Genomic DNA, 10,517 nt, shown 5'->3' on the forward strand with positions numbered 1-10,517 from the left:
GAGTACTAAGTGAGTAACAGAACATCCTAGAAAAGCACAGAACTTGATACCTCATGGTCAAAGTGTATCAAACATTTAAAGAACCAATTCCAGCAAGTCTCTCGGTCTTCCAACAATTTAACAGAGGGGTACAAACCAGCCATTATTACCTCCATGCTAAAATTGAAAAGAGGTACCTCATGGAGCGCATAGTTGCTATCCTTGACAAGCATAGGTGCAAAAAAGCATAAGAGCAAATACTGGCAAGTTGAGTTCAACAACAAAGGAGAAAGGTCACCACAACCAAGCAGATATCATCCCTAGATATGAGGCAATATCAACATTGTGGGTGTCTTAGTTAGGGTTTTACTGCTGTGAGCAGACACCATGACCAAGGCAGCAATTATAAGAACAACATTTAATTGCACTGGCTTACAAGTTCAGCCCATTATCATCAAGGCAAGACCATGGCAGCATCCAGGAAGGCATAGTGTAGGAGGAGCTGAGAGCTCTGCGTCTTTATCTGGAAGATTGATTTCCAGGCAGCTAGGATGAGGGTTTTAAAGCCCATGCCCACAGTGACATACCTACTCCAACAAGGCCATACCTTCTAATTGTGCCACTCCCTGGGACAAGCATATACAAACCGTCAGAGTGGGTTAATAAGGATGGTACATCATGTGGACAGAACTAAGGACCAAACCATATGGCTATCTTAATTCATGTAGGAATTTTTTATGAAAATATAACATTTTGCACAATAAAGACTCATAATAAAATAGTTATTGAAGGAGTGTATCTTAGCACAGTAAAAGATACACACACACACACACACACACACACACACATATGAGTATGACAGGCCTACAGCCATTGTCACATTCAATAATGAAAGGATGAAAGTTGTTCTCTAAATATAAGAACAAGGGAAGGTTATCAGACCCCTTTTCTTTCCAACATTATACTAGAAATCTTAGTCAGAGTAATTATGTGAAAGAGACCAAAGGCACTCAAATGAGTGGAGTGAGATAAATTAGTCCTTATTCCAGATATGTTCCTACATGGAATCTCTTAAAGAACCCACAGGGATGGGCAGCTCTTAGAACTGACAACACTAGTCATGTGGTGGAATATAAAATCCAACACATGAAAACCAGCAGCCTTTTTACACATGTCTATGCCAGTTACTATTTTGTCACTAAGAGAAAAATACTCAACAGGAGAAAGTAATACTTTTGATGTATGCTTTTGGGGGATTTTCGATCCTCTGTGTGGGAAGGTGTGATGGGGATGCTGAAGAGAATGCTGGAGGCCAGGGTGGTGAAGCAGAGAACACAGACCAGTGTCAGGAGCATAAATAACCATCCAAGGTCTGTCCCTAGTTACTTCTACCAGCCACCTTCCTCTTCCCACCCAACAGACAGACAGCAGCTCAGTGCCAGGAGCTAGGAACAGGAGTCTGCTCCCTTCCTTTCTCTTACTGACATTAAGCTTCTTCCTAAATCCCCACTTTTCTGTAGTCTCTGAAATTCACTCCCCAAGTCCTCAAAACAAAAGACTCAGAAGCCATTGACTTGGGGTCCCCTTGAGTGGCTATTGATGTCCTGCACTTTAGCCCCCTAAATTATTGCTCACTTGAGCTGAGAGAGGCTCTATCAAACTCAAGGGCACTGGCTCTCCCACTGCTGAATTAGGTCTTTCATTTAGAACCGGACACCTCTGTTATGGATCGAAGGCTGGAGGTTAACTGAGTAAAACCCGGTCTTCAGAATTGAAAATTGTGCATTGGAGGACTTTCCTCACTGGTGGCGAATGGAGGCCTAGATGTGCAGGTGAATTTAAAGCCTCTAGGTAATCTCTTAAGTGCTGAAGAATGATCTGAGGTCATAGAGTCACACTCTTTTGTCATAGTGTGCATAGATTGGTGGGTCTCTTTCCTGGTTTGAGATGTGCATGTGCACTTGAGAGAATTAAAATTTCTCAAAGATGAGGTCTAATGCTAATTAAAGTGACTAATTTTTTAGTCCAAGATCCAACTTATATCTAGGTGGATTGGGGGACATATTTTTAAATTTTGTTTTTATGCACAAAGGAATGTTTTTATGTAAAAGTGCAGTTTAACTTGCTGCAGAAAATTTGTAATGGTAGCAGCAGAAATTAGGAAAGTACTGCCCTGTGGCCCCACTACCACCATACCAGGAAGTGTGCAGCCCACAAGAGGGGTGTTAAAGACTTTTACCTATCTACAGTAAGTGATACATTTCTATGAACTGAATCAAAATCTAAAATATATCTGATAGGAGTAAGTTTGCAAAAGAGTGATTGACAGAGGGCTATAAACACAGCTGGCATTAAGAAGGCAAATATGGACTTAGTAAACAATTAATGAAATTGTTCATCAGATAGTTATGAATACACAATTAAGATAGCAAAAAATGCCATTTTACCTTAAATATATGCTCCTGGCATGGGAAGAACACCCCAGCTCCTTGGAACCAGGAATTCCTGTGGTAGAGTTCAGGGATCATTAAGCTCTTTCTAAGTGTTCAGAAGCATTCCTCATAGACCACTGAACTTCCAGAGATGCTTACCACATCTCTCCAACACTTCATTCTGAGACAAAGTTAAGGGTATGGACAGAACTTTGTTTTGAGTCCTGGTCTGGGTGAAATGAAGCGTCTGCATCTCCCTCGTTTTCTTGACCTTCTTGAGAATGTTTCTAAGATGACATACTCTTTGGCAGTAGTTCACAGTTGGAAGAGAGAAAGTTGTTAAATGATTATGAGCCCCCTTCCTTCTGGACCCATCTTGAAGATTGGTTTTGATCAGGAAAAACAAACAACATCTCAAGACCACCTCAGAGTGACACAAACTCAAGGTGTTCCTCTTCCATCCCAGCCTGGATGGTATCAGTGAGTCCCTTCAGCATCCCACTGCACCAGAGAGGCTGGACCACAGTACTAGGCAAGGTGTGTGGGGGCAGGGAGTGGGGCGAGATGGGTGTTAGGAGATGCCACAGAGGTTGGGGTAGGAAAACTTCCTTCAAGAGTCACCCTTAATAAGTGTATAAGATTCAAGAGTTAGTGCAGGACTTCAAGAACTCTGTAAGAGCCTACACACTGGTCTTTCTGCTTCCATTCACTACAGTGCCCTAGTCTGTTCCTCAAGATGCTTCTCCAATGTGATCTCACTAAAATGCAAACAAAAACACCATACTGTGGTGTTTAAAATTCAATGGCCTTCTGTTACAAACAGTGTCTTAGTCAGGCTTTGTATTCCTGCACAAAATACCATGACTAAGAAGCAAGTTGGGGAGGAAAGGATTTAGTCAGCTTACACTTACATGTTGCTGTTCATCATCAAAGGAAGTCAGGACAGGAACTTACACAGGGCAGGAACTTGGAGGCAGGAGCTGATGCAGATGCCATGGAAGGGTACTGCTTACTGGCTTGCTTCCTCTGGCTTGCTTGGCTTGCTTTCTTATAGAACCCAGGACCCAGGCATGGACCCACCCACAATGGGCTGGGCTCTCCCTATTGATCACTAATTGAGAAAATGCCTTACAGATGAATCTCATGGAGGCATTTTCTCAACTGAAGCTCCTTTCTCTGTGATAACGCCAGCTCGTGTCAAGTTGACACACAAAGCCAGTCAGCACACACAGTAAAATTATAACCATTTAGTATGAATTCAAAGTATGAATTTATCATTTAACTCTGACTACCAGTGTTACTCAAAATAAGCAATAATGCAAACATAGCCTTGTCCTCCTAGAAGCCTCTGTAAATATAATTAAGCACTGTTCATCATACTACACCATTATTAAGAGGACTATTTGTCTGGTTTTTGTCTTTTTGAGGAATAAAGTGTGCTTATCATCACAAATATTTTATAGCTATAGTAATGCACTGAAAAATCCTGTCTGGCTTTGCTACGTCTTAACACCTTGATCTGTTTCCTTCAGGTGTATTTCTTTTCTTAATAAGTAGGTCATCGCAGATACACTTGGGGCCTCTCCCCATCTACAGAGGGAGATGTCTAGAATTTGTTGCTTATTATTTTACATTCTGGATACAATTCTTCTCTCTCCATAAACTTATGTAATAATGTGCTGTATAGTCCTGAGCTTTGTGGACACAGTATGACATGGTATGTGTCTTGACACTTGCTCTTTGCTCCAGGCTTTTGTGATTTATACAGCTTAACATGCAAAGCTTTAAATCTTAAGTTTTCTTTAGCATTCTACTATGTGAACATAACCATTGGGCATTTGTACCACCTCCCATTGATAGATCTTTGTACTTTTCCTTTATATGTATATACGCTGCAGTAACCATTTTGTGAACTTCCTCTGCACACATGTAGGTAGGCTTTTATTAATCTAGTACACAAAAAAACGTTGTGTAAAATTTTCCTTCGAAGGTAATAGAATCTTGACCCTGCTAGCCAGGTAAAGCCTAAGAACTAATGTAGCCTAAGTGTAAATACATAGCCAAACTCTTGACCAGGTTCTTAGACACTTTATGAAGTCTGTAAGAGCACCTTATAAATGATTTAGTGTGTATTTAATTATAACACTTTTAGTGTCTATCACACAGGAGTGAGTGTATGTGTGTGTGCACGCATGCATGTATGTTTGTGTGTGTGTGTGCACGTGTGTATGTTTGTGTGTGTGTGTGTTCGATCCTTTAAGCAAGAGAGATATTACATAGTTGGGCTATCAGTCTCTAGTTTCTTTCCCTCTGGGTAAGCTGGGGCTGGTGACTTTCTGAAGAACTGGCACTCTTCTGAGACAAGTGCTAGAAGCCATTTCTGTTCACCCCTCCAGTCACTTAATCAACATCTATCAACAACCACTGCACAGATGGCATCATTCTAAGTGACACCCGTGAACACAGAAAAGATTTGTCCCTCAAGAACTTACCTTCTGTTTGGTATGAATGGGCGAATACATATTTAAGTTGCTGCCATGATAAAGAGTAGCCTTGGGAGACTTCACTGAAGGTAATACTTAAATATTTACAAAAGGAAGCTGGGAAGGAAATATATAATTCCACAAGAGAATGGCCCTTGAAGTGGAGGAAACAGTGAGCACAGTCACTTTCAACGGGGAGAGTGCTGCTTGATCAGTCATTCAAGGACTAGCCAGGAAGTCAGAGCAACTGAGGAAGAGCCAGGTAGGAAGGAGTCTGGGAAAGAGATGGGAGGGGGACCAAGGCTGGTGGCTGGGAGCAGACTTGATTTTACTCTGACTTGAGCAGAAGGGGCCAGGATCAAAGGGTTTGAATGAGCAGTGTAATTCTAAAAGCAGAAATATTGTGATTCTTTGTGGAGGCCGCTCTGGATGAAAAAGGATGTGAAAGGATGTGGCAAAATGGTCCCATGATGGGGGATGGGGGGGGAGTCAGATTCTTTTTTTTTTTTTTTTTTAAGATATATTTATTCATTTTATGTATGTGAGTACACTGTAGCTGTCTTCAGACACACCAGAAGAGGGCGTTGGATTTCATTACAGATGGCTGTGAGCCACCATGTGGTTGCTGGGATTTGAACTCAGGACCTCTGGAAGAGCAGACAGTGCTCTTAACCACTGAGCCATCTCTCCAGCTGGGGAGTCGGATTCTTGGAGGAGATTTGCTGTTATGCTCTTCAGAGTAACTTCCAGACATCTAGTGTGAACAGTGGAAAAATGTCCTCATGTTGTCATAAGGACAAGGAGATCAGAATAGGAGAGGTTTGAGAAGTTAGGAATGTGTCTCTCTGGAGTGTGGAAGGCTGAGATTTTCATTAGGCTTATGGTTAGGCTCTTTAGTAGGTGCAGAGAGAGGGGAACTTGCAATTCATGCCTGAGAACTGGGCTATCTTGAGATCTGGGCTCTATATTTAGGCCTAGGCTGGTGGTATGAATTTTCCAAGTTGTAGGCCCCTATTAAAAGCCTAAGACTGGATGAGATGTCCTAAGATGTTAGTGTGAACAGGCAAAGAAGAGGTCTGAGGGATGAGTCTTGAAACTCTAACATCTGGAGTACAAGGAAATGGGGGAGGGGACTACCAAAGGAACATAAGGATTGGTCATTGAGAGAGGCATAGAACCAGGGACCCCAGGTAGGCTGGGGACCAAAGTAAGAGGATTTCCCAAAGGAGAAGATGAGTTGGTGCCCGCTGTTAAATGTCACTGTTCTATCCAATCTGGAAGGATGGAAGATTTACTTTACTCCCAGCCTGGTAGCCAGCCTACATAGTGACAGAGGTGCTGTAATGGGCTGCTGGGGGAGAAAATTCATCAGAAATGTCATTCAGCTGTAGACCACACTGATCCGACAAGCAAGATATGCCTTAGCAATCTCATAGTGGCATGACTGCGTTGGGGTTAGCCAATCACTTTGTGATTAGATTGGTGGTCTCCTCTTTGGGAGGCAATCTATATCTGCCACCAGAAACCTGGTCTAAAGCCCTTGCTTGTGGAGGTCACACCCAAGAGGGGAATGTGCTACTGTTGTTTCCTTAAGTGGATACATTGTCAGACTTCCCTCTAAATATTTGTAAAGAAGAAACTTAAGAGGCACTAGGTGTGTTCCCGCAGGGTGACTGGCTGAAAAATTCCCCCGGAGCTCCTGGCATTTGTGCTTCTGGATGTGCGGTCTACGTCAGGTATGTGTAGTTCTCCTGACCATCCACATGCTAAATTTACACTTCTGCTTCCAAGGCACACTTGGGCATCTTTCTCTGCATGCGAATTCTCTCTGGCTTTTCAGGCAGACTGATTCATTCTGAGCTTACATATGGTTAACACACACACACACACACACACACACACACACACACACACACCACAGTCCTATTCATCAGCTACTAAGCAGTAACTTTATGACAAGTCTTATGCCTTTCTAAGATCTTCAGTGCACCTTAATTACCGATTACTTACTTAATTAAATAATTATCACTTAATAATTAAATAATTGTTCATTAATAATCAATGTTGGTTAAACTAATCAGTTATTATATATGTATATAATTTATTTTATGTGTATGAATGTCTTGCATGTATGTAAGTCTATGTGCTACACATGTGCCTGGTGTCTGCAGAGGCCAGAAGCATGTGTCAGATGCCCTGAAATGGGAACTCAGGAAGGTTGTGAGCGGGCATGTAGGTCCTATGAATGAGCTGCCACTGCTCATAACCACTGAGCCATCTCTTCAGCTTGTAATCGGTTATTTTTAGAAACAAATTCATATAGTATATTTGATTGTATCCTTTGCCCTCCTTCAACCTCTCTCAGATCCTCTGCACCTCTCCACCTATCTGGCTTCATTTTCTTTCTTTCTCTCAACTAAAAAAATCAAATCAAAACAAACAAACAAACAAACAAACAAACAAACACTTAGTAAGATGAAAAACACCAAAGCAAAAGAAAAGTATATATAAAGAAACTGGAGTCTGTTTTGTGTTGGCTCACTGCTCCTGGGTGTGGGGCCTGTCCTAGCATGTGGATGATATGCCTGGTGCAGCTTCATTGGGGAAAAACTGACTTTTTTCTTTCCCAATAGGCATCAACTGCTCATGGCTCCTTGGTTAGGTATGAAACGTTATTCACTTGAAAGACATATTCTTCCCTTCCCGCTCTGAAGGGCTAGCAGTGGCTCCTGTCTTTTGCAGGAAAAGAATTGATATTATCTCGAGGCGAGCCCCAAACAGGATTTCTGCAGCACGGTAGGCAGAGCTCTGCTTCTTGTTCCCCTTACACCATGAGCACTAATGGTGCGGGTGAGAGGGGGCCTTGCTGACTTGTACAACCACGGGGCCTGGCCAGGGTTGTCAGTGTGCTCCATCATTTTGATTTGTGGCGGCGCTGAGGTGGGTGACCCCGCGGTGTGCCGTCTATGCACCATTAGTCTGAGCTGAGGGCTCCGTTAGTTTTCCTCTCAGGCGTCTGTATTTTCCTAATGTGCCTTCACCAAGCTCCAACATCATTTCCTTCCCAGTATCTTTTCAGTTACATCTAAAACAGCCTTCATTGCAGTTTGGAGGCTTTTTGAGATGAATGTTATTTATTTCTTTATTTCTATATTTAGCTGACTTTTTCTCCCCCGCCCCCCGATTTTTTTTTTTTTCTTTGTGACTTACAGACCCTGAGTATTTTGCTTGGGCTGTTGTCTGTTATGCTTAGGGGGCAGTCATGTTCTGTATGTACTCTCTCCGTTTATCCTTGGGTTTCCACTATTAATTAGCAAAGTCATTTCCTGATGGCCACAATGAGGTTAGAATAAGTGTGCCCATCTAAGTATCCAGCAAGCCCAGAGCATTCAGAGTGGTACCAGGGGAGCAATTCTATTCTGATAAACTCCATTAATAGGAAAACATAGATAAAATCTCATGGCCTTAGTCAGCAGGTTTCATCTTATAAAGATCTAAGCTGAGCCACAGTTATACTTTGGGGGTTTCGCTCAGAGTAACAGTTTTGTTTTGCTCAAGGGTGAGAAAAATCAAATCTGTATTCTGTGACTCAGGCTTGCGGCAGGGAGGGCCCCCCTTCACCTTGGCTGTCTGGAAGGCCTGTGGGTCTTGGGAGCACGGTGGATTTCCATGCACAGCCATGAGTTCCACGGGGCATTAATTCTGCTTCATTGCTTGCCCATTTGAACTGGAAAAGTGAATACATTATCTTTTGAGACTTCAGGTCCATCGTCCATTCATTGCTGTCTCAAGGTCAGACTCAAGGTCAGAGATTGGTAACTGGGGTGCCTGGGGAATGAGCTGCTACTCTTTCCACTGAGATTCCCCCGGACAATGGACAATGCCACGGTTTCATGCGCTTTAGACAACCAGCATTTCTTCTTTATGTGTGGAAGGTCAGTGTGTGCAGCACAACGCAGTTATACTTTTACAGAGAAACATAAACACTGTCTTCCAGCCATGCCCTGGGTTAGAGGCCTGGCTCACATAGGCTGAATAACCCACAATGATCACTGTAAATTCATTTTTGTGAAAGAAAGTACTTTCAGTTAAAAGATCTTAGAGTGGTCTCTAGTTGCTCTGGGGCCCTAGAGAACTCTGTTGTTCTTCACGTGGTTGTTCTCAGGATAATATTGAGTGTGTCACAGCCTCTACCCCCAAAGTCTGTCTAAGATTCTTTTCCTCTTATTAGGCATTTCCCTTTTAATGATTAGGAATAACCCTTGGCAAATCTATTGTATTTCCTTCTATATTTTTTCCTGCAATAAAGTATATTATGTTATAGATACCATCAATATGTAAGGTACAATATAAGGGGTTAAATTTTTCTATCCAGTAAAAATGGAAAATACATGTCATACATGTCAGGAATTGCTAAAAAGAGACAGCAGCGTATATAAATGTGGCTGGAGGTTAAGAAAATTTGGGCTTTCTGTGAGAAGCATGTGAATTACATTGGTAGAAGATCTTCTGATCTGAAATTCATATGTATAGGAAGTCCATGAATGCTCTATAGAGAATAGTGATATGTCAACCAGAGTCCAGGCTTGCTGTATGTATAACAATGATGGACCAGGCATATAGACTTTATTAAGTTTTGTTTTCATTTTGCTATCTTTCCTAATGCCCCAGTTGTGTGATAAACTTTTAATTAAACTCATTAACTCAAACTTTTTCACATAATTCATTGTTTTAGTCTCAGTTCCAATTACTGGTTGACTAGCTTTCATAATAGTTATACAGTGGCCATGAATGGCTATACTGACAAAGCAGATTCAAACACGTTCATTTAGCAAAACCACAATAGTTGATTCTCTCCTTGGGGCTATGACCTCCCCAACTATTGCTCTTGAGTAAGTTTATGAAAGACATGAATTTTTTTTTTTTTTTTTTTTTTTGTGGAACAGGCATCAAATACAATCAGAAAACAGTTGGTTACTCCATAACAGTCATGCCATTATTGTCCCAATGGGCACATCTTGCATTCCAGGTTGGCAATACAGCATGAAGGACCCAGTGCTAGGTAATAACATTGATGTTTTTTCTTCCCCCAGAAGCTTGCATAGCATTCTGACACTATCAAAGACAGTCAGTGGGAATGAGATTTCCTTTTTAGTTTCAGATTGTTTTCTCTATGTTCTACAGCCAAAGCACAAGGTGTCTTCAGCAACAAGGTCTTACTACCTAGTTAGGATGGACAACCAAGAACAATGGTAGATGCCTGTGTCATTTTAGGGTCTACTGGAAACTCCCTGAACAACATCATATGCAGGTGTCTTATGCCTATATGCCTGGAGCTATGATTTTTGTTTAATAACCCATGTCTTCTGGAGGAAGAATTGTCTACCCAGGCAAGTCCACTCATCTAACCCCATTTAAAACGTGTGTGCGCGCACACACATATGTGTATTTAATTGGCTTACAAAATGATGGGTTTTCATAACAATTTTTCAGACCTTGTTATTTTTGCTTAACCCATTTCGCACCCTCTCCCCTACCTATATCCCTTCACCCCTATCCCTGCACAAGTCTTTAATCTGAAGCATCTTACTTTTGTATTGTTTATGTTTTTCTGTCTCCTCTT

This window comes from Arvicanthis niloticus, chromosome 17, assembly GCF_011762505.2.
Source record: "Arvicanthis niloticus isolate mArvNil1 chromosome 17, mArvNil1.pat.X, whole genome shotgun sequence".
Lineage (NCBI taxonomy): Eukaryota > Metazoa > Chordata > Mammalia > Rodentia > Muridae > Arvicanthis > Arvicanthis niloticus.